The 25,348-nt window shown below is 33.8% G+C and overlaps 1 protein-coding gene and 2 long non-coding RNA genes across 5 annotated transcripts in view; 2 read left to right on the top strand and 1 right to left on the bottom strand.

Annotated features, from left to right (window-relative positions):
- Positions 1 to 3,242, bottom strand: part of LOC109276321 (uncharacterized) — a 16,486-nt gene extending 13,244 nt beyond the window's left edge. The window contains exon 1 of the long non-coding RNA XR_002084591.2: positions 3,106 to 3,242. This is a non-coding gene — a long non-coding RNA (uncharacterized LOC109276321). The remainder of the gene's footprint in view (positions 1 to 3,105) is intronic.
- Positions 1 to 25,348, top strand: part of ZEB1 (zinc finger E-box binding homeobox 1) — a 198,160-nt gene that overhangs the window by 46,130 nt on the left and 126,682 nt on the right. The gene's annotated exons all lie outside the window — the stretch shown is intronic.
- Positions 1 to 25,348, top strand: part of LOC128775091 (uncharacterized) — a 32,313-nt gene that overhangs the window by 1,451 nt on the left and 5,514 nt on the right. The window contains exon 2 of the long non-coding RNA XR_008419736.1: positions 13,966 to 14,107. This is a non-coding gene — a long non-coding RNA (uncharacterized LOC128775091). The remainder of the gene's footprint in view (positions 1 to 13,965; positions 14,108 to 25,348) is intronic.

Here is a 25,348-nt window from a genome sequence, read left to right as displayed (position 1 = left end):
ATAGTAATTACAGTGTAGAAAAATTATGCAGACAAATATGAAATTGCAATTGGAACCAGTACTATGAAAGGGCAAAAGTCGCTATGAGAGTAGAAGCAATATGGTGGGTGTGTAAAGCACAGAACCCATACATTTACTTTTTAAAGTGAATTGATAACTTGTTTTAACTTTTAAAGTTTCTAATTCTATTTAAATGGGTATCTTCTAAGCAAGTGTGCAGAAAGACTTTTTGGAGAAATACATTTTTTATGCTGCTAGTCTATTTTCTTAGATTTCCAAAGAATTTACAAGAAAATAACATCAAGAATTTAGTCAACGTAGCATTCTTATGTGAGAATTTCAGTTAGAGGAGAGAATTCTTAGGGGATGTGTTATTTCAGGATTGAATAAAGTGAATGAGGACCCTGATTTCTTCAGCTGAATTTAAGTTAATTAAAGGATGTCAACCATAAAATAACTACTCTCCACTCTTAGCAACTGTTCCATTCTGTTATCAACCTAGTACAAGGATTTATTTATCACTCATTTACATCATTGAGTTGTTACATGTAGACATTTCTTAATGACAATATGATTTCCTTAATCAATTTTTATCCCTTTTTGAAAGAAAAGAATGTAAAATTTATGTTTCTTTTATAAATTTATTCTAACACATATATTCATTAAATTTTTGCAAATAAAAAGGAAGAGTATTTGGATGCCTAATAAATGTTTACACTTTTTCTATGGGACACAGAATCATATCTAAGGCAAAGACACAAGTGATGTTTGAAGAATTATGAAGTTAGTTTTTTTATATGTTAGATCTGTCAATATTTTTAGTTTTTTAAATGTTTATTTTGAGAGAGAGAGAGCATGCATGAGCAGGGGGAGGGGAGGGACAGAGAGAGAGGTGAGAGAATCCCAAGCAGGCTCCATGCTGTTGAGCAGGGAGCCCCACATCGGGCTCCAACTAACAAAGAACCTTCAGATCATGACCTAAGCTGAAATCAAGAATCATGCACTTAACCAGCTGAACCACTCAGGCGCCCCATCTGTCAACATTTTTAAAAACTCTCATTGAAGACAAGCTTTTCTTTATTCATCTGATAGTATAAACAAATTGAATGCAATCTAGTATGCAATGAAAATTCAAAAAGCTTAGTTTTACAATAGAAATGATCTTTGCCTCATTTACTACTAAAATGTGTAAGCTATTTAAAGTATTCAATGAACATCTTTCTCAAATAGCAGAATCAAAATTAAGTCCATTGTTAACTTTTTGCTTAAAATTATTATGTTGAATTTCATCTCTGCAGTGATGTCTAAATTTATTTTTTCCTGGATGTATTCAAAAGAAGGTCGCCAACCTCAGTATTCTGATTTGAAGTTCCTAGCTCAAATACTTAGGCAATTCCACTTAACAATGCTAGAAGAAAGAAGTCCTTTCCATACCTCCCAGGAGTGTCTTGAGGGAATTGTACCTTTCTGGGTAACATGCCTTACAGCGCTCATAACATTACATTTTTTTGACAGCTCTTTTTGCTTCTATGCAGTTAGCTTCGATTGGTCTATGATGTCAGCTGCATGAGCATTTAGCCATACAAAGATATTTTAAAAACATAGATAGGTATACATCACAGAATGAAGATGATACATTACATTTATTTTACTGAAATCAGTAAAAAAATAGCCCTTGTTTCTGAGCAAACAAAGGTCTACCAGTAGTTAATCAGTTTTTAATTCTATTAACAAACAATGCAGTATCTGCTTGGGCGCGTATGTCGTAATATGATGGCTTCTGTTTAGAATTTTGGAGCTACACTGTCAGAAGAAATGGTGATTAACAATGGTATTGAATTGGAAGTTTGAGAAAGGAAAATTTTAATAAAAGTTATTGTTCATAGTTGTGAGAAGGAAAAGAACATTTTTCAATTCATTATATAAGGAAGAACCTTTTAAATGTGGAAAATAAAATGGAGTGCCTTCTAGAATTCATTCTTTTAAGAGTCTATGACAGAAGTTTGTAAAGAAGGAATTCTTGCTGATAACAATTATAAGTATTATTTGGAGGAAATTTGTGGCACATCTTAAAAATTAATATAGTCATATAAGTATATAAAATATGTGAAATAGATGTCAATAGCAATATTAAGCTACTATTTATGGTGAGAGCTTTACTAAATAAACAAGAGATAAAAGAGCCAATCCAATTCATTCATTCTATAAATTCTTACTGGCAAATTGCTTTATGTCAGGCATGGCATTAGGCTTTGGAGATATAGTCATGAATAAGACAGATGGGACCCTATAGTTTATACTGTCAGGGAAGATAGATATTAAACAAATTATGACAAAGTTTAGTGGCTTGTGACTTTATAAAAGCAAAGCAGTTCTTTCTTAAAGATACCTTGAGAATTGATTTCTAGTATGCTGATCATTTAATCAGCTTACTTCATGAAATAAAGTGATTCATTTTGACTTAAAAATTGAATAAAAATTCTTTGGGAATCAGTCTTAGAAATTGGTAGAGACTGAAATATTCTTGGTTTTTATGTAGCTTACTTAAAACAAACTATGGAAAGACCTTCAAGTTTTTGTGTACCAAGAAATGTGAATATAAGCAGAATAAACTCATAATGCCTTATGTATGTCATATACTATAGATCATTTAATCAAATTATTAAAGCAGTTTTACATGAAAAAATGTCAAAGTTGTAATGGTTAAGATGCTACACTCTAGAGTCAGACTGGTTGGATTTAAATATTAACGCTGGCATTTACAAGCTTTGCAATTTTAGGAAACTTGTATAACTCCTCTGATCTTCAGTTTCCTCATCTATAAAATGGGGACAATAAGAGTACATACCTTATAGAAAAATTAATCGTTTGATGTGTCTAGAGCAATGTCTGGCACATAGAAAGTACTTAAAGGCTCCACATGTTACAGTTAACAACAATAAGAACAATGATGAAATAATTTCCTCATATCAAAATGTCCTGCCTAATTCACCGTGTTGGGCCAGCTGAAGTAATTTCAGAATGTTGGCTTAAATATATAGGTGTTACACTACAAAGAACTATTACCTTTATTACTGCTAAACAAAATGTCAGTGAGAGTCTCACCCAAGTTTTGGGCCCTCTTTAGCAGCAATACAGCAATCACTCAAAGGCCTCCATAAATTGCCATCTCCAGGACCAAGGTTGTCTCAGCCTTTAATCCAAGACTCAGTCCATCCCAGGCATCATGGAACTGATCTTTCTTGTCTAAGAGAAGAAGTAACAAAGATCTTATTTATCCCATGGGAGATGAGTCTAAACCAGATTAGAGTAAGTTTGAGGAGGAAATGACTATGTTGATATTAAGTATTTTTTCCATGCAGATATCTAAAGAAAGGATTTCTTCCTATAATAGGTCTACAGTATATTTGTGACATTTGTAACCTTAATCCTTGTAGCACTACTTGTTACTTTACTTACATTAGAAAACAAATTTTCTTTCATAAAATGGTCATATAATTCATTACTACTCCTATATGTAATTTGTGAAAATATTTTTAAATTTATAAAAAAATATTTTTATGTCGACTTTCACTATGTCTTTTAGTTTGATATCCTAGAAAAACATAAGAGTTAAATAATTTTTGCTGAGTAATTCTAGTTGGAAAATGACTTCAGGGTGAAATTTAATATGACCTTTTCTTTGATCTATGATTCTGTGACTTAAGTCTACATAGGTAAAAGGAGAATTTATATATTTGTCGATTGATTCAGTTATAATAAGTGCAAGCAGGTACTCTAATGAATTGTTTTCATATTAAATATTTGAATTAAATCTAATGTATTTCATAACCGTGTTGTTTTTGTTTGTAATATGGGGATATTTTTCATTGTTAAGATGCTAAGTGAGAGAAGATTCTTTGAATGCTACAAGAGTGGTTTCCCATGACCATAGTTTAAATACGATCAGTCACAAAGTGTCTGTTGAAAACTAACTAGCTATCTACCACTTGCTAGTTGAGAATTGATACCATAGTGTTATGGTATCCAAAGAATTATGCCATCATTCTGTTTAGGCCCTAGGAAGACTAGGGCTATGAAAAGAATACTTAGACAAGAAGCAGAAAATCTGAGAACTACTTCCTGTTCTGCCACATATATCTTAGATATAAGAACCTATTAAAATTATGAGGACGCTTAGCGTCTCAGTCTCTTTGCTAAATATATGTCATGTATATATATGTGGGTGCGTATGCCTATATATGTATGTACACATCTGTATATATCCATCCCAAATTTTTGCACCAAATTGAAATGAAGAGCTAAGAATTCAATAAGTTTTTTAATGTCCCAATATAACAGAGTAAAAAATTCTGTTCTGCATAATATCTTACATGATTCCTTCAAATGAAAATACAGTATTGATTTTTATGTATACTTTTTAGGATTTCTCAAATATTCTCACATAAATTACATACTGTTCCAGAACTTCACAAGGGGAATGTAAAATTTCTTTAGTCTGCTTAATTTCAAACTGGTTTCCTTGTAAGTGATTAATTTTTTCTAATAAAAATTTTTAATGGATGCCAAATTATGTTTTTATATCTTTGACTCGTTTTTACAAAAAAAAAAAAACAGTTTTAAATAGCTGTAGCAGTCATTCGCAGCTCTGACATTTGCAACATTATTAAGGCATGTCTAGTTCTATAGCATTATGAGTTCTCAGGTTAATTTTACTAATTCATTAAAAAGTATACTAAAGCATTTTAAGGGAAAAGTAATAAAGTATAACTTATGTGTACACATACAAACTTGTTTGCTTTACTAAATGATCTCACAGACTCACTTAAACATCATTCCCTCCTGCTAAAGAGGAGAGGACTGGTTGGGAGTGGCTAATTGGAGCACCATGATATTATTTAGCTCTGCGTTAGTGTTGTATAGGTCTGTGTCCTGACTGGTATTGAGTCAGGTGAATGTTGGTTAAAAAATGTCATATGTATATATACACGCATGCACACACACGCTAACCATAAGAAGTTGTTTGGTATATTTATTGAACTACTAGGTGCTACTGTGGTCATAATTAGAATAATTTTTCATATAAAAATCAAAGAATTAAAATTGATGCCATTTTAAACTTAATAGAAGACTTAACACCTATATTGTGAGCTACTTCATTTTAAATGTTAAAATGTTACAAGGATAACATTGAATGGAAACATTTTTTGGACAAGAACAACATTTAAATTTAAAAGTTATTTGGACGAGGGGTCTCTGGGTGGCTTAGTCGGTTAAGTGTCCAACTTCAGTTCAGGTCATGATCTCACTGTTCGTGAGTTGGAGCCCCACGTCAGGCTCTGTGCTGACAGCTCAGAGCCTGGAGCCTGCTTCAGATTCTGTGTCTCCCTCTCTCTGTGCCCACCCCCCTTGTGCTCTGTCTCTGTCTCTGTTTCTCTCTCTCAAAAATAAATAAATATAAAATAAAAAAAATAAAAAAGTTATTTGGAGAAAATATTAAAGCAATCATATGAAAGCAGACTAAAATTTATTAAAAAATAAAATTAACAGAAAAAACTTTTTTGGAGAATTTGCTTAACTGTGGTGTCATGTGGAAAAATGTCTTATATATCATTAAGCAATTGTTAAAAATGAAGTCAAGAGCCAGCCAATTTAATAACCTAATTGCTGTGAAAATAAGGCCACAAGTCACAGTCACATCTTAAGCTGTAGAATTCTTTCTGTAAAGGGAGATTAAGTGATGACTGCTGTTCCCTGATGGAAGTGTTCAACGTGGCATGCATAAGGGCTGTACGGAAGTCTTACAAGCTGAAATGTGTTTTTGCCACATTTTACCCAGTAGAAATTCATCTAAAGTTTTAAGAGAAGCGTATAAATCCAAATATCCCTGGGGATATTAAACTTTCATCTGTCACTTACTTTAATACCTGAGTACCTATTTCTAAATATTAAAATACTATGCTTTCACAGTTAGCACAGTGAGGCTGTAACACACTACATCCTGTTACTTAGCTGAGACCAGTCAGTCTCATTCAGAGAAGGAAATACCAATTGGTTAAAGAAGGGGTCATTCGAATAATGGAACAGTTTTGAAAAACAGACCCAACTAATATGTACTATTAAAATAAGAAGGCAGCACCTTGAGTTTTTTGAGATACAAAAGAGGTAAGAAGATACCAAAATAAAATAATTTACCTTGCATTCATTCAGTGTCTCCTACAAAATGTAAATCTTTTGTTTGTTTGGGGGGCACAAGTTATTTTACTTTTCTGGAATTTTGTTTCCGAAAGTATTGTTGGGCTAGAATTAAACATGTTTTTCTGTACAGATACTTATATATCTGTACCAATATGAACAAGTCAGATTAATTTTAATTGTTTCTTTTGAGTATAATTGACATGCAATGTTACATTAGTTTCAAGTGTACAACATCCTGATTCAACAAGTTTATATACTATGCTGTGCTCACCTCAAGTGTAGCTACCCTCTGTCACCATGCAACACCATTACAATACCATCTACTATATATATTTTTTTAAGAAAAAAAAATTTAGTGACTCAATTGCCTGGGAAATGACCCTTTTTGGAGACCAGAGTGCTCATATTAGCTAAGGCAAACCCTTCCTGGTTGTCAGGTACTCAGGAAAACAAATTCAGTGAGTCAGAACTTATCTTGGCTGAGCGCCTATTGTGTTTAATGGTGGATTTTGTTTTCATTATATGTTATTTTATTGAATATATACCAAAAGTTCTATCAGAAATATGCTATTCTGTCTCTCTTACTATGAGGAAACTGAGGTTCAGAGAGGCTGAGTGACTTTCCCAAGGTTGCACAGCTAGTGTTTAAAGTGGTTTGTAGGCCAAGTAAGGCAAAGTATAGAAAGCATTCGTTGCATTTTATAGTTAGAAGACCATTTGATGTTTCAGTGTAGAAGTGGGAGTAAAAGGCTGACTACATTGGTTTAATGGTGGGTGAGGACCTAGAAAATGATTAAAACAGGTATGGGCAACATTTTGGAGAATTCTGGCTGAGAGAGGAAGTAGAGGGCTCAAGTAGGTAATTTGGGATGCAAAGGAAAGGTGGAAGGTTTGGAAGACACAGCTGGGGAGTTTGCAGACGGGCAAATGGGAAAAATTAATTTTAAAATGAATCTTTTAAAATGTGGGCACATCTGTTGCAGGACAGGCTGTCCTATCTTTTGCCTCCTTGCTTTGTATAGGTCATGAATGTTTGGTATGTGGAAAGGTAGTAAATAATAGTTCTATTCTTACTTACACTAGAAAATATTTAGCTTACTAGGTGATGTTTCTGGGGGGCTGGATTTTAAGAACTTACTGTAAAAATTTTCAAGCATACACAAAAGAAGAGAGACTAGTGTAATAAATGCCCCCTACCTGTGGCCCAACTTTAACAATTAACCAAATTTTGCCACATTTGCTTCATCTACTTCCTCTTTTTTCCTTAACTGTTTTAAGATAGATCCTGTGTCTTAACTCTTTTTACTTCTACATTTTCCAGTATGCGCTTCTTTAAAGACATTTTTCTTACATAACCAGAATACGTTTCTGACATCAAACAAAATTAACAATAATTATTTATCACCTGATATTATCTCCCTATTCAGTTTCCTCCACTTGTGATTCAAAATGCCATATTACATTTGGGGTGCCCAATGCAAACAAGATCCAGATAGCATTTGGTTGGTAGGACTGCTCTGTAATTAAAATGCCTCTTCTTCCTCACTACCTGTTTGCCTCCCTTTCCCCTTTAACCTCCCTCACCCATTTCCTTCTCTCCTTCTCTTCCCCTTCCTTTCCTGTCCATGACTTATTAAAGAAACTTTGTAAGCTTTCCCATATAATATCCCCATTCTTGATTTTTCTGTCAGCTTCCCCAGTTAACTTATTTCTCTAACCTCTAAATTGCCTGCAAATTAGCAGTTAGCTCAAAATACTTCATTAGATTCAGGCTCAGGTTTTATTTTGATGCTGGATGGAAGGTGGACAGGAATACTTCAAACATGGGACTTTTTCTTCACACTGCATCACATCAGGGAGCACGTAGTGTCCGTCTGTCACGCTCTTAGTGATGCTGAAATTGGTCAGTGGTAACAGCCCATTCTCTCCAATGAGAGGTTTCCATCAACCTCTCCTCTCATTATTTCATCTCTTGCTGATTGTTCTGTGAATCAATTCTATCATTAGGGTTTGCAAGATAATGAATTTTTAATCTGCTACCCCTTTCACATTTATTAGTGGAACTTCTATAAAGAAGAAATTTCTCTCGTAAACTGTGGCTTTTGTATTTCCTGATATAGTTCATCCCAGAAAGAAACCTGGGTCTTAAATGCCTAGTTTAATACCGAAGAGTAACTTTGGGTACAAGGAGCACATAGCACTTAAGTGCCCATGTAATTGTAGGATTTTTATAGAGCAAAAGTATTTCTTAATGTGATTTTCATGAACATTGTCATTATTAGGATAGCACTGTATAATCAACATGTTCAGTGTTGGCCGGATTGGAATTGGGGACCTTTTGCTGGTCCTGTCTGGTCAGATACACTGCTTTGTGTTAAGTCATGGATCATTAGTTGAACTTCAAGGAAAAGGAAGCTTTATTAAGTCAGCAAACTAAACAGTATCACCTAGCAGAATAGCAGCATAGGTGGGGATGATTTTATATTTCTACAGTCATAAATTCAAGAGTGAAACAGTCATCATTTTTATTATTAGTTTATTCAGCAATCACCATTAACTTCATTTGTACTTAACACTGTCCATGGACAGAACCTGAAGAAGAAGAAATAAAACCAAAATACTTCATTTTTAGATGACATGATTGATTAGGAAAATCTATGGCCGTCAGCTTTAAAACCATTTATGAGCGATAAAAATTTAATAAAGTATAGAATACACTGTATCTTTACATCAGTAATAATGAAAATAATGGAAAAAGACCCAACTCAGAATTGAAACAAACAAAATATAATACTTAGCAATAAATTTGAGAAAGATGTTAGACCTTTAGAAAGAAATCATTAACATATTAAAAACATTTAAGATGAAATAAATGGAGAGAAACTTTCTGAATCATGAGAATATTGGCAAATTGGCTATAATTTATAGGCTTCTGGGTTTGCTTCTGACTTTCAAGATTCCTAGTGATTTATTTTATAGTGATTCTACAGTGAGGGGAAGTCTCACCCCTACACTCCTACTATGTATCAGAAATCTTTTAAAGCAACAGTCTAAAACAGTGGAGTGATGCAGGGATGATAGGTAACTCAGGTATTACAAGAGACCTCTCTGCCCCCTAGAGATTTAAATATAAACTTTCCTTGACCCTGGCTTCCTGGTCAGTGAGAGTTAAGAGAAATGCCCTTCATCCGTGACTTACTCAAATTTCTGGGCCTGATCAATGCACCTCATGTCTCTTGCTTCTGCTTGGTATGCCACCCTGGTTTCTGCCAGCATCAATACAGTTGTGAAATCAACCCCTTTAACTGGTTTCAAACATCTAGCAGCTTGTGAGTTTAGAAACTCTTGAGTAGGTGACAGAACCAACAGATTGTTTTTCTTAGTCTTTGAGCAAAACATTACTGTCCATAACCATGCCCTCCTAACTTAGACACTTTCCTAAATTAATTCAGTTGCTTTCTTAACAGGAATTCTGAAGATTAAGCCTTTCTTTCATTTTGTAAAACATGCATCACTGGAGCATTATTAGGAATCCACAATCAGTTCCATCTACATATAACAACTGAATATATGATAAAATATTCTTTCCTATTGGAGAAGCCACTTAAAGGATATTCACTCAATGGTATTAGATAGTAGTCTTCAGTGGTATAGCTGCAAAACTGATTAGACCAAAAAAAAAAAAAAATGTTTTCATCCATACTTTATACAGCCATTGGAATTAAAAAGCATAGAAAATACCTTTACATTTCTTATTTGATGCATTAGTGGAACTCACCAAGGTGTATATATACTGGAATATCTAAAAAAAATTGTAGGAAATCTCTACATCAAAAGTTATAAGGAAATTGACAATAGTTTTAGCAATTTTATATTATTGCAGAATGTGCTAATTTAGACATCAAGTTCCTAATATGTAAATGAGAAAAAATATGCCAAGTTAAGAATATGAAAATAAATATGAATAATAAATCCAAGGAAAAATATCTACCCATATGCTTATCACTAAGTCACAAGTTAAAATGACTTTGCACAGTTTTTACTTTGTATTAAAGGAGCTAAAATTTTTAAAAAGAAATCTAATATTGACAACATAAACAGTGATACCAGACTCTTTTAGAAAATAATGCCAGGAGTATATGCTGAGAATCACAGCAATGTTCAGATTATTTCACTCAGTAGGAATTTAGGAAATAAATATTGTGCTAATTATAAATCATAGATATAGAGAAAAATGCTTTTAGGGACTAATTATAGATCAATGTAAAGTATCATGTTACCTTTAAGTAATTATTTTTGAAGACTCTAGAACAACTGTCCAATAGAACTTTCTGTGCTGATGAGAAGTTGTATAATTTGCACTGTCCAATACGGTATCCATTAGCCACAGGTAGCCACTGAGCACTTGAAATGTGACTAGGGCAACTGAGGAACTGAAATTTAAATTTTATTTAACATTAATTATGCTTAAATACTCACATAGGTTTAGTGGCCATGGTATTGGACAGTGAAGCTTTAGAAATATGGAAAAATGTTAGGTGAAAATAGTAAGTTTATGTGATGTAATTACAAATAGGTAAATACCTGTATGTACATAAAGAAAGTGATATTTACAATTAAAATATTTATGTTAGGATTGAAGGAAATGGGTGATTTTTTTAAACGCTGATTAAAAGATCAGGTGAAAATAATAAAGCATTCCAGCACTGTGCTACTCAATATGGTAGCCACTAGCCTGATGTGGCAATTTTCATTTAAATTAAGTAAAATTAAGAAGCCAGTTCTTCAGTCACACTAGCCACATTTCAAGTGTTTGATAGCACACATGGCTAACGTTTACCACTTAGAGGAGATACAGAACATTTCTAGCATTGCAGAAAATTCTGTCCTATCGTTCCACAGAACTGATAAAAGGAATGTACCGGAACAAGTCATTGATTATTTATTAGTAATTTCTGTGGGCATAGATGAATTAAAACTGGTATCACTTTTTTTTCTTTTCAAAATTTTATTTAAATATAGTAAATATATAGTCTAGTATTGGTTCCAGGAGTAGAATTTAGTGATTTACCACTTAATAGCACCCAGTGCTCATCATCATAAGTGCCCTCCTTAATGCCCATCACCCATTTAGCCCATTCCCCCACACCTGCCTCCTTCAGCCCTCAGTTTGTTCTCTAATTTTACTAGTCTGTATGGTTTGCTTCCCTCTCTCTTTTTTTCCCCTTCCCATTTGTTCATCTGTTTTGTTTCTTAAATCCCACATACGAATGAAGACCATACACCCGTAACTTTGATCAGCATTCAGTAAAGTATGGACTGAAAACCAGTCCTGATTATACCAGTCCATGATTAAATGCTTACTCTCAATTGTGTACTTGTTTAGAAACTTTTATAGCAATAATGTGATAGTTCTCATTGAACGTTAGATTGATCTGGTTATCAGTGAAGCTGCCTGTAGAGTTCTGTGTAGTAAGATCTGAGTATTAGTTGTGAGCAGTAATCTATGGGCATGGGTCCACCCACAATGAGAATTAAAACAGTTCTTTACTACAGGTAGTCTGAGAAACATTGGTAAAGATGAAGCAGAGAAGGTGGGTTGCTCAGAGGAGTTTTGTAAAGAGCTTAAATTGGTTGTTAGTATAGTTTAATATACACTTGCAAGTGAGATTAAAAATTGAACACTACATCTCTGATTGTGATAAGCTTAGACTTCATCCTTCGTGCTAGTAGAAATAAGGCAAGTGATTCATTCTTCAACAGTGTAAATAAGGATTTTAAAGGAGTTCCTCCTAGTCAATGCCTCTATTTGGGGAACTTGTTTCCTGTTTTCCTCCTGGGGGTGGGTGGTGGGGATTCAACCAGCTAGCACAGTCTTTGCCTTTTGGCAAAATTTCCAACTTCATATTTTCCTTTACCCCTTCTAAACTCCTTTTGGCATATTGTTATGCTTAGTTCTTTGTAACTTTTTTCATCTCTTTCCCACAAAGTTAGTTTCAAAGGCTTACAAAATGTCCAAAACGAGAAAATTGTTTTAAACTAAGTGAACTTCTAAAGTTTTGTTTTAAAATTTCCTTTTTTCACACTTAAGCTTGATTGATTCCCTGATATAAGATATTAAACTGAATTATTTGTGAAATGTGGAAAGCTTTTTATTACTATAATTAAGGCATAATCTGTCAGCTAAAGCATTGTTTTAATGATACAGGGTAAGCATAATCCTGGATTTACTACCTGTTTCTTATTGTGGTTTTGGTTGTATACTAAATGGCTGCCTATTCTCTGAAATGAAGTGCCCCATATGGGCTGTCCAGTTTGTTTTGAGGAACAATTCTACATTTGTAGAATTTGGGGTCAAATGGAATCAAGTACTCTGTGATAGTTGTTCGCCTGATTCCTAGTGACCTTGCATTTTGGAATAAAACACATATGCGTACTCAGTCCTTCATCGATACGATTGATTAATCTGTTACTGATTTTAGCATTTCTTCCTTTTCTTCCTAATTTATCAGTTTGGAAAGAGTTAGAAAACACTTGAAGGAAATCAATCTCTGTTTTTAATAATAGTCTATGAGTTACAGAAAAAGAAAGTGTTCAGCATTTCTTGTTTAAATTTTGAGTTTTCTGAGACATATTTACTTAAAATATATATGACTATCATACTGAAAGAGTGGCATCTTCTGATTTCATTTTAATATTATGATAATAATTTGCTTTACTTAGGCACAATTATAGATATAGATAACCATATTATCACTTGGGTTATCTTCAAAAGATTAAATAAATACATTAAGAAATATATTAATAATATATCTATATTAATATTATTATTTCGTTTGATATTTGGCAATATATTTTTAAGGTACAGTGTGCGATTTCCTGATCTGAACAAAATATTCCATTTCTTTTCAGGAGTTTGGGTTATAGTAATCAATTTACAGCATTTTCTCCTAAATGTATTAAGGTGCAGCATTTTAAAAACATGTTCTTAAGTTATTTGATATGTAATTAGGGGTTTATGTTGCTAATATTATTTTTATATAACACATTTCTGATTCTTCAGAATAGTTGTAGGCTTCTAATTGTTTTATGCAACTTTCAACCTTGAGAATGTTGACTAATTGGTTAATATTCTTTCTATTCAAAATTTTTTAGCGCTGATTATGTTTTAGGAACTATTTAATAAGGTTCTTCAAATAATCAGTGTTTCAAAAAAAAAGCCAAAACCCTTTTCCTCTGGGAGCTTACATTCTCGTAGATTGCTTAATTTATGATTCTGTGGCATTTAACACTAAGGGCTAGTTTTCTGTTGTCAGGAAATGCATTTATGTCATTATTAGGTAATATAGAGGTATAGATATAGAGGTATAGAAGAAGGGTAAAATTCCTTCTAGTTCAATGAGTCTGATTCATTGTTCTTCAGTGAATTTAGTTTTACTTATTTTAATGGAACTTACATAACTATGATCATTTGGCAGCCCAGAATTTTTCTGTATTTTTCTCAACTTCCCAACTGGTAGTTCAGTACTGGGGTAGAAATTAAAGTACCCACTTAAGGTTTTGGGTTTCTGGAGTGATGTTTGAAACATGAAATATTCTTTAGGGAAGATACTCCTTTTTTTTGAAAGAAGGGAATGTGGTTTTGGAATACTCATGATTTTATCTCGTTTATTTTTTTCAGAACCTAAATTTTGTAGCATAGGTAGATAAACTTGAACCAAATGGTATGATCTCAGTATAATATTTTACTCTTCTCTCCTCCTTCAGGAAAATCTTTAACTTCCACCACAAGAAGATTAAAAAGAGGTCCCTCCTGCACCAAGAAAGATCTGCAGATCTTTTTCAGTGTTCTTGGAGGTGTGGGGTGTGAGAACTTGATCAGTTTGTGCAACCACCTTGTTCTCTAAAGGTAAGCACTGTGTAGTGAGTGCACACTCATGGGCCCACGCTCCTAATGCAGGTCTGGTTTTGGAATGCTCCATTGAGGGTTTGAGGCCATCAGACTGCCTCGTAGAAGGATGGCCTAGGCAGCCACTTGTGGGCAAGACGTCACACACATCCATCAAGAGATGGTTTTCCTTGGTTAGAAGTAAAGCATGTCCTAGAGATGTATGGGTGTATTTTTTCTTTATTTTTTTAAAAAATCCCAATTACAGTAAAATTTGTGTCCAGTTCAGCCTGCATTTAAATCAGTTTAATAACTGCTGTGGTTGATCCCTCATCAAGAACTCTTCTTGGTTATCTTGAGATTTACGTTTAAGAATTTTGAAGCAATGACAGCCTTTAAGCATTCTGGTGACTTAATAGATTAAATTGATAAAACCTGCTCTGAAGAGTTGCTTTTTCATGATCTTTTTGAAACGATCTCTTAACCTTTACTTCAGAGAAGGTCCTTTAAGCCATTTTTAAATCTGTATTAAGCTTCAGAAAATATGGAAGCAAAGATCTTCTTAATCTTTAATAAGCATATGAACATAAAATTGCTGATCCTAATTGAAAAAAAATTGCTTTTAAAATCAGCAGCTTTCTTCCTAGCTTGCACCTTTTTCCTGTCTTTAGGAAATGAAGGCATATACATTGGTTCCATGAGGGAAACCTCACAAAGGATAAATAAATTAATGTCTCACCTTTACTTCTAAACTCTAATATCAGAAAACTTTATTGGTCTATTGTACAATGTATTGATGCCTCTCAGAAAGACCAGTCCTAAATAAAATTGTCATTTGAATACCATGCATTGACTATGAAGGAGAACCAGAGAATGTCGATCTTGAAAATGTCAAGATTAAAAGTAGGTTAATATTAAATAATAATTTTGGCTGTCACCAAGAGACTAAACGTCTAGCAAAACAGTTCAGATTACAGTCACTGGATACTATGGTATCGACAGTGAGGATTTAAAGTGCTGGTGAAGACATTAATTGGTCCATATCTAGTTTTATTCATTATTTTTTCCTTAAAGCTTTTAAAGTGATCTTGGAAGCCTTAGTTCTGAAAGATATGTACTATTCATGAAGCACTTAAGTTTGGGAAAAATCTGCTGATTTTTGTCTGGCAGCCTTCTCTTTGGTTTATGATAAATTTTATCGCCTTTTCAAAATACTTGTTCTTCCTATATATGAATAATAAAAGATATTAAGGAGGGAAACAACCTTTGTTTTTGCTGTTAGAATGGGGAAAAAAATGCAACTGAGACCTTTTTTGAAAAAGACTTGAGATCCAGTTTACTGTTTTATATGAAAATAGTTGAGGAATTAAAATTAGTCTTGCTTATTGTAACTATAGGCAACTTTAAAAGATTTAAATCTTCAAAGTAGATACGGGTTTTATAGTGAAGAAATATTTGGAGATAATCTCTATATAATTTTTTTTGAATTTTTATTTGTGAGAGCATGTTAAATATTTTTAACCTTTATAATAGCACGGAACAGAATAGACAAATGCATTAAGTCTGAGACAGTTGAGAAAAAAATTTGAATTAAAAGTCAAACAAACTGAAAATATGAGGTAGGATACAAGAATAAATAAACAGGTTACTATTTGTTACCTAAAATAAAACTTTATTAGAACTAAAAATTTTTAATCTAAAAAGCACCCCCTTCTTTTTAAAAGTGAGCTTTGTCTTAAACAATAGTATTGGCAATATATTTGTAAAAAGAAAAATTTATTTCAACATGTTAGAATTGGTGTTCAAATTTCAAATCAGTTATGTAGCAGGAATATATAAAATTGGGACCAATGAGGAACTTGTCTTCTGTATCTAAAGTATGAAAAATAGGATCTTTTCCTAACAACTCTTATTAATATCACCTCAATTCATATTAGGCAACAAAATAAACTGTTGTTCTTTGATTTTGATGATATATAGGAGTGAAAACCCAACCCAACATTATTGACACTAAGGAATTCTTCTACTGGAATTGGAACTAGAATTTGGGAGATTTTATTTGTATGTATACATACATATACTTACTCTTACACATACATACACACTAGTGTTTATTTCTCCTTTTGAATTCTGTAAGAATGATTTGTCAAAGATAAGATTTCTGATTTGTCTTTCACTAGTATTTTGATGCCATGTTTTTGTTTGTTTTTAAAGAGTAGTCCCTACTAGAAATTTGGTTTCTTTGGTATGATCATGCTCCCTGTCCTAACAGCTAAAGGGAGGTGAGAGAGCCCTCCTTACCAATATTGATTTTCTAGACCAGCACTGTTCAATAAAAATATAAGCCACAAATACAAACTACATGTATAATTCTAAGGGTTTTTTGTAGTCGCATTAAAAAAGTAAAAAGAAACAGGCAAAATTAATTTTAATCACATTTAATTTAACCTAATATATCTAAAATATTCCTTCAACATGTCATCAGTATAAAAATTTGAGGTGTTTTACTTTTATTCAATTAAGTATTCAAAATCTGATGTGTATTTTACACTTACAGAAAATTTTGTGTTGAACTAGGCACATTTCAAGTGCTCAATAGCCACATGTAGCTAGTAGCTACTGTATGAGGCAGTGCGGATCTACACCAAGAATGGATCTTCCATTTTAGCATCATCCACGATGAATTCCATTGGGTAACTCCGTAAGCTCCCCTGGTTTAGAGTTTCCGGATTTAACAGAAGACCAAAAAAAAAAAAAAAAAAAAAAAAAAAAATCAAAAACAAAACAAGCTGCCTAGTTTAATTTAAATTTCAGGTAAATAACAAATAATTGTTTAGTGTCATTGTGACCCATGCTATATTCGGGACATGCTTAGAAAAAAATTGTTTATTTGAAACACAGGTTTAACTGAGTGTCCCGTATTTTATCTGGCAATCTTACCCTGGTTTAACTGAATGGAAGACGTCATCAGGCTTCCTAGATACTTGTTGGACTAGAGGATAGAGAATCTCTTCCTCTGTGGAGAATTTTGATAACCCTCCAAAAATCAGTATGCAAACCAGAAACTATATATAGCCAATTCTTCCTCATTCTCTAAGATGTTTAAGACAGAAGATGGACTTGTATCACAGAGGCTCAGTCATCATGTATTTAAATATTTTAAATCTAAATTATTACATTAAGTGTTAAGGTTTATAGTTACTTACTTGAGCTTTCAAAATAGAAACTATCTAACAGCATATTACTAGTATCACATCTTATGAAAAACAGTTCGCCCTTGGTGACTGTCTCAGCAGTTTTCAGGGTCCTGGCTATTTCAAGTTATTTCCCTACTATTGGTAAACGCTGCAGCTGTCACATTGTCTCAAGTTGGCAAGCACTGGCTCAAAATAGTAGGTTGCCAAGTGCCAGGATAAGTTTTACTTTACATTGCAAGTATTTAAGTACTTGTAATTCTGTGCTTTGGTGTTGATCATTAGACCCTGACCCAGTCAACATCCAGTCAGTTCTTAAACCATTATCTCTCATTCATACTAACGTCTTTTACAGAGGAGCAGCTTTCCATTCTTATTTTTTGACATTCAGTACCGTTTTGAAGCAAGTAACAACTTCTTTAGTAGTAAGTAGATCTTATCCCTCTTAACCTCTAGAAAGGAGACCATTTATAATTCGTGTTCTCTAAGGACAGTAATTACACCAGCTCCACACTCCCTCTCAGGGGGAACACTTGCCTTCAGGAGGTGAATAACTTTAGGTGACAGGTCTGCTTCATTACCAGCCAGGCAGGTAAGATCCAACTGCCAGTGCGGTTTGGCAGTTTAGCAGTTCAGTTTAAGCTATGGCGCATTCCAAATCCATTCATGCTTAGGAGAATGTACCCAAGAGTGTGGATATGTTTATAATTACTGCATTTCCTTCAGAGAACAAGAATTACAGGTAAGGCTTGGTGTTTTTTTGGTTTTGGTTTCTTTTTTTGCAGTGATCCAAAAATTATTTTTATGTAAGAAATTTAAGAATATGAAGGTATTACTCTTTCCTCAAAACAGTCACCAAAAAAAATCTCAAACATAGCCTATATTATATAACAGTTTTCTTCCTCACTCTAAGAAGGAATTGAACCTGGAAAGGAGGGGAGGTAGGAGGAGACAACTTATTGTCATTTGAAAGCTGTGAATATCACACATTCCATGTCTAGAAATATCCTAGGTTTATGTAAGAATCTTATTTTGCCTAACTTTTAGTGTCTAAGGTATGAATTATTTTGTCAAATTAACACCTACATCTATATATAGCTCAGGTGTTCAGCCTTTCTGAGCGAATATCTTTACCAGCAGTGAGTAAATTAATGAATTGTGTTTGGGTTTTCACTTTTATTCTCAAGACTGACTTCTTTTGTTTAAAGGCTTTAACCTCATTTCTGAAACCAAAATTTAAAGCTGCAAAATACCTTAAAATCTAACGCCTTTTTTACCCCATGATGGATGAGCTTTAGAGGGTCTGTGAATCCCCTGAAATTATAATAAAATTTTGTACGTATGTGTTTTTTGCTGGGAAGAGTGTACATAATTTTCATCATAATCTCAAAGGGCTTTGCAACACTGATCGAGTCTAACATCATCACTTTACTGATAAACTGAATTTCAAAGGATGTGAATTATTTGCCTTCTCATTTGAAATTTAATACTTGTAAAAAACTAAAGTTCGTTTCTAGAAAACACTGTATTTGTTTTTAGAAGGAAAAAGCTTTAACTTGAATTAAGTAAACTTGAGAATACCAGCCTAAATGAGAGCAGGTAATTTGCCACTAGTTTCTTCCATTCTACCCTTTGACTGGAATCTTTACCAGTTGTATAAAAGTGACCCCTCAGTAAAGTATGTGATAAATTCTTGAAAGTCAGGGAAGGAAAAAGTGAATTATCTATTATAATTTGAGATCCTATTTTCTTCTTTTTTCAAATTCTTTGTTCAAAGAGAGTGATAACTAAAACTCAAGAAAATAGGTGAATAATGTGATTTTGAGAGTATTAAAGCAGTTAATTGCTTTTATAAACATCACATTGAGCATTGTTGGGACTCCTGGTCCTGAAGCCTAGATAGATTCTACAATAGACTATATACTTCAAGTGGGTTTTCAGTGATGGAGTATTTTAAGTTCATTCTTTTTTATCAGAAGATGTTTTTATTAATATACTAGTACTTTAGAAGTAGTAAGTAAGCAAGTTCCAAATTAATGAAGGAAACCACTACTTGTTTCTCAAAATAAAGGAAATGCCATTTTTTTACCTTTCTTTTTTTTCCTGATACTGGTTAGGAAAGTCTGCCTCATTCAAGATTTAATGAATTTATTTGAGAGATGATACACGGAAACCAGTTATTTCTCAAAAGGGGCAAAAAAGAGTACGACAACTTAGGTCACTACCTACATTTTTAATTTAAATTTAATGATACTTGAAGATTCTAAAATGCATAATATATAAAGCTCGTAATAGAAAATGGCACAAATTTCTGAAATAGACTACAATTTTATCTCCCCCCACCCCCCTTTGAGCATTGTCACTCAAGGTGATAATAACTTATGCTCTTCTGCCTTTGTGGAAGGTAACTTTTTAAGTGAGCCAGATTTTATCCAGGAAGAACAGTTCATATATGCCACCCAGTAGGCCACCTATGTTGCTTTCTATGGGTAATTCTAACAAACAAAACTTACATTTTTACTTTTCATTCATCAAATATTTTGTGTTTAAAATAGAAAAGCTTAAATTCTTCTTAGGAACATTTACAAATATTTAGAATTTAGAAATAGTTTCTTTTTTTTTTTATTTGAGGTAGACTGATTTTAAATATTGCCTTTGCATTCAAAGAAATTGGAACAATTAATTGACCTATTCACACAATTCATTACATCAGTGGTGGAGCTTTGGTTTACACGGCATATTAAAAATAATCCAACATCTGGGTGCCTGTGTGGCTCAGTTAAGCGTCCAACTTCAGCTCAGGTCATGATATCAATGGTTCATGAGTTCAAACCCTGTGTCGGGCTCTGTGCTGACAACTCAGAGCCTGGAGCCTGGTTCAGATTTTGTATCTCCCTCTTTCTCTGCCCTTCCCCTGTTCACACTCTGTCTCTCTCTCTCTCAAAAATAAATAAACATTAAAAAAATTGAATCAACATCTGAACATAGATCAGTAGAAATTATTGATGATCAATTTTATTAACATAGATTATTTATTTATTTATTTATTTATTTATTTATTTATTTATAAAATAATAGTAGTTTCAAAGAAACCAGAACTGTTAAAAGTGACTTCTCTCTGTGTGCCTACATGCATGCTTATATCTTTCTGAGTATAAACAATTTAGCATTTAACTCTTTATTTTCAGTTCATATATCAAAAACTCTTTTAGCCGTTTCACTCTTTATACTGTAGTATGTAGACTTTGAAACTTTGCCGCAACTGCCCTCCATGTTCTTATGTAGGAAATAAATGGATTCAATCAGTCATCAAATATATAGAGAACTTGAGAATAGAATGGTAAATAAAACATTTTCTGTGCTCATAGTATCTACAGTTTACTAAAGATGTGTGATGGAGTGGTATAGAGGGAGGATAGAGGGGATTCTAACCTAATCCACGGCTCCGAGAAGACTTCTTTGCCAAAATGAAATTTTAACTGAACCAGAGGCATTATTAGGAGTTAGTGAGAGAAAATGAGAAGGCAGAATAAGCATATGTGAAAGCCCTGAAGGAAGAAATAAACAAGACACACTGAAGACAAAAGACTTCTAGAGAGAGGGAGAGACGAGACTGTATAGAAAAGTATCTTTAAAGATACTTGGCCTTTGGGCTTTAGCAAGAGCAGTGGGAAGACATTGAACATCATATTTTATTTTTTCTAAAACTTATTATGAAAGCCTGATAACACAGCTTTTCATGAGCATAAGTATATAACCTATGTGACCATCACCCAGAAGAAGAAACAGAACATCATCAGCATCCCAGAAATTCCCTTTCATCTTTCCTTCCAGTCAGTCTTGCCCCCCACCCACCGAGGACACCTCTCACCTGACTTCTTTAACTGCATAGATGCTATCGCTTATATTGTACTTTATGTAAATGGGGACTCGAGTATATGCTCATTTCATATGAATGAAAGAAGGCAGACACAACATTCTGATTTTGAGAGTCACCCATATTGTTGATTATGGTTGCTGATCAGTCTCATGGCTGTATGTTGTATCATATGAATGTACCATGAGATTTGTTATACCTGCCCAGTGCAGGATAGAAAAATGTGAAGTCAGCAAGTTTCACAGTTAAGTCCGGGGGAGAGATAATGGGGTTTGAGCTAGTGTGGTGACAAGTGAGGATGAATAGAAGTGGGCATATTAGAGATTTATGAGTTAGAATTTATAGGGCATGGTGATTAATTAGATGAGGGGATGAGGAATACAAAGGCACCAAGGATAACCCATAGGTTTCTGGCTTGATCAGAAGTGGATGGTGGTGCCCTTTAAGTCCAAACACTGGAAAGGGATGGATTGTTGTATGAGTTTTAGTGATAGAGGGGGATAATGAATTTAGCATCCAGTATGTTTGAGGTACCTGTGAAGCATTGCACAATTTGTGCAACTAAAGAACTGTTTACTAACTGAATGAATGCATGACTTGACATTCATTAATAACAGTGTGCTAACAGAGTTCTACCTGGGGAGGGTTGTAAACCTATCTCTTCTTCACCTATAAATCTCATCAGATGCTCTTCCTAATGTTTGTAGGAGTGGTTTCATCAAGTGTTATTCTTTTCATATATTTTCCTATATAGTGTATTTCCCCTAAAGTACTGCTGACTTAATATGCATGCAGAATCGCACCTTCCCATATACATCGTGATGCCTTCATACTTTAAAAAATGTGTTTCAGTCCTTACAGTCTTGGATTAGTGCACAATAGCCACACTGTAAAGTGAGTTTAATTATATGAAATGATCCACCTACTTACTTGGCAAGACTTAAAGTGACTGAAATAAATGTTCATTAAATTTTGGTAGGGGAAAGGAAAGAAACATAAGAATGAGGTAGAACCTGAAGCCTGAGTTGGAGCCTAGGCAGGGAGCCATAGAGAGAACCCTGGGTGTTAGGGAGTAGGATAAAAGCCCCTGATCTTAAAGGGATGGAATCCCAATGGGGTCGGATATGAACTATGAATGAGGAACTCTGCCTCCTTTAACAGTGCTGCCTGGGACTGTTTTCGCCCATGGGAAATTTTATGGGAAGAGGAATAATAGGTATGACACTGAATTAAGCAAATGCTGGCACTAGTGGAATACTTAATAGACTTGGTAGTTTACCCAGTTTACACCAGTCATTTATGATTTAATGTTGTATTTAGCCCACAAAATTTGAACTAAAATCAAGGCATTTTATCATGTCCATGAAAAAAACCAGTAAGTAGTCATGGTCATGATTTTCAGTTTACAGAGTTTTACCTAGCTTTAGGTTCTGTCACTGACCAGGTAGTACAGTTCTTAAAATTAAATTCCTCCATTTCATTTCCTGGAGAGGGGGTGGGGGGAGAGAGAGAGAGAGAGAGAGAGAGAGAGAGTGTGTGTGTGTGTGTGTGTGTGTGTTTGGTTTGTTTGTTTTCAAATTTTTGCCAAATGAACATTTACATAGTGAAACCAAACCAGTACTTTCTGAAACCACTGAATTTAATTCACTCATTCAGCATACATTTATGAAGTATATTCCATATTTGTAATAGTTTTGTGGCCTAGGGTAATGATGCAAAGAAGTGTTTGTGCCTGTTTTTATTGGCACTGTAGTTGGGAGCCTCAGAACATACAAATCATTGTGATCATACAAATTATTATCAGATTACCTGAATAGTGTTGTAAAAGCAGTGAATTCAGGGGAAAGAAGATACAGGCTGTGATCTACTAGGAAAAATGACAGAGGTGGTAGAATTTAATTTGGGTCCTGATGGGTAAGTAGGATTTGAACAGGTATGGCAAAGAGCACTGCAGGGAAGGGTGCTATCATGAGAAAAGTGCAGAAACAGATATGACATATATTGGACCCAGTGAGAAACTGGTCAGACTGCAGGAGAAGAGAACACAAGCTGGTGTGTGGACAGAAAAGTTTCATTGAAACTTTACCAAGCATGGATTCTTGTCTTGATTTTTAGATTATATGTAAGTATACTTTTATTTGTCATTATTTGGTAATTATTTAGTTTTCACTTGTCATCATGTGGTAATTACTTAGATTTTTATCTTTTTAGAAACCTCATGTGAGATTACCTGCAGGAGCAAAGTGATTGTGCTTTTAAAAAGTTGAGAGAATCTTGGGGCACCTGGGTGGCTCGTGGTCCATGAGTTCGAGCCCCACATCGGGCTCTGTGCTGACAGCCCGGAGCCCGGAGCCCAGAGCCCGCTTCTATTTCTGTGTCTCCCTTTCTCTATGCCCCTCCCCCTTTCACGCTCTGTCTCTCTCTGCCTTTCAAAAATGAATAAATGTTAAAAAAAACTTCAGAGAATCTTCATCTGGGATCTATGGCTTGGCTTCAGGGAGTCTGGATCTTTCTAAAATTAAGACAGAATTTGGATGTATCCCTTTTCTGGAGGAAGGGTCCATTACCTTTATCAGAATCTGAAAGGGTCTGACAGTAGAAAAGAATTTGCTCTCCTGACTTAAAATCTTTTTAATCTAACTGCTTTGTATATACATATTTTTAATATAAGAAATAACAATAGGGAAATGAAAACATTAAATGTTATTGGATATTTTTCTTTCACTGTTTACTGGTACAGTATTTAAGAGATAAATAGTTTCAATTGGATTGCAAAGTTGGATTAAGTTGCAGAATTGGATTAAAAAGTGTATCACTTGGATTGATTACATAATAGAGATGGTGGCTACTTTACATATTTCATGGTTTTCAGTAAAAGAACTAACTTGTTTTTTTAGATATAAGCATATTGCTAAGCCTGCTATTTCAAGAAAAACTTTCTTATTTTTGGAAAAAAATATATATCTCCTTTCTACAGAATATAAAGCACTTTAAATAAATGTCCAACTTTAATCCTGAGATATGACTCACCTGGATCATATCTAATCTTTTATACAGCAGTTTAAAGCAGGAGTCAACGAATTATAACCCATGGGCCAAGTCTAGTCCTTGGCCTGTTTTTATATGGCCTGCAAGCTAAGAATTCTTCTTACATTTTAAAATCATTAACAAAAAGGATTGTGAAGGATTAGGATTGTGACAAAGAAGAAGACGACTCAACAGAGACTGTATGTAGCCCTCAAAGCCTAAGGTATTTACTATTTGGCCTTTGGTTTTCTTGCCAACCCTTGGTGTAAAAGTAGTTCCGTTTTTAAGCTCTTCCAAATACATGTGGATATTTTTGGAATTGGGCATATATTTGTGTAATTCAAGCAAAGTTGATTAGGTAAAATAATTTTATTTTTCATATAGGGTATTCAGCTAATAGTTCAGCTTACTGAATTCTGCAGTGAAAGTATATGAACAAAATGTGGATTTAGTAATCCATTTCAGAGGACTGTGTGAATATAAAAGGAGATTTTGTTCTTTGAATGAATAGTGCAGTAACCACTATACAGATCAGTTGATAGATCTCAAAATACGATCTTTAGCATAAAAATATAATCCTTACTTTTGAAGATACCACTTACCTAAAGCAAGTATATTGTAAAAAGGCAAAAGAAAATACACATTTAACTGATAAAGTGTTGAGCAAGGAGGTTGCTAAAAAATATATTATTCATTGGTTTATTCAATATTTATACTTATTTTTGGAACTGTTAAATATATTTTTGATTTTTTAATTATATTATTACTAATGTATGAGATACTGTGATTCTTTTAGATAAATATTGAAATATTATTAATGGAAAATTATTATATATCATAGTTAAATGAGTCTCAAAACAATAGGGCAATTCTGATTTCTTTCTCCTGCATTATTAATTTTTCCTTCACTACTAGATCTTTTTCATCAATATACAAATAATACTGGATTTTTTTCTCCCATTTTTTAAAAAAGTTCTTGTTTCCACTTCTCTCTCTGTTACTGTGTACAGCTCATCTCTTTGAAAGAGTTGTCTGTGCTCTGAGTTCGTTTTCTGTAACCCCTGCCACTGTACCAAAATTGCCCGTTACTGACCCCTGTGCTGGTCACTTCTCTGTCCTCTTCTTACTCAACCTACCTGGCAGCAGCATTGAACACTTTATTTG

The sequence above is a fragment of the Panthera pardus genome, unplaced genomic scaffold (genome assembly GCF_024362965.1).
Source record: "Panthera pardus isolate Hobbes unplaced genomic scaffold, ASM2436296v1 HiC_scaffold_6, whole genome shotgun sequence".
Lineage (NCBI taxonomy): Eukaryota > Metazoa > Chordata > Mammalia > Carnivora > Felidae > Panthera > Panthera pardus.
The sequence above is the reverse complement of the archived record's forward strand: the minus strand, read 5'-3'. Positions and strand labels throughout refer to the sequence as shown.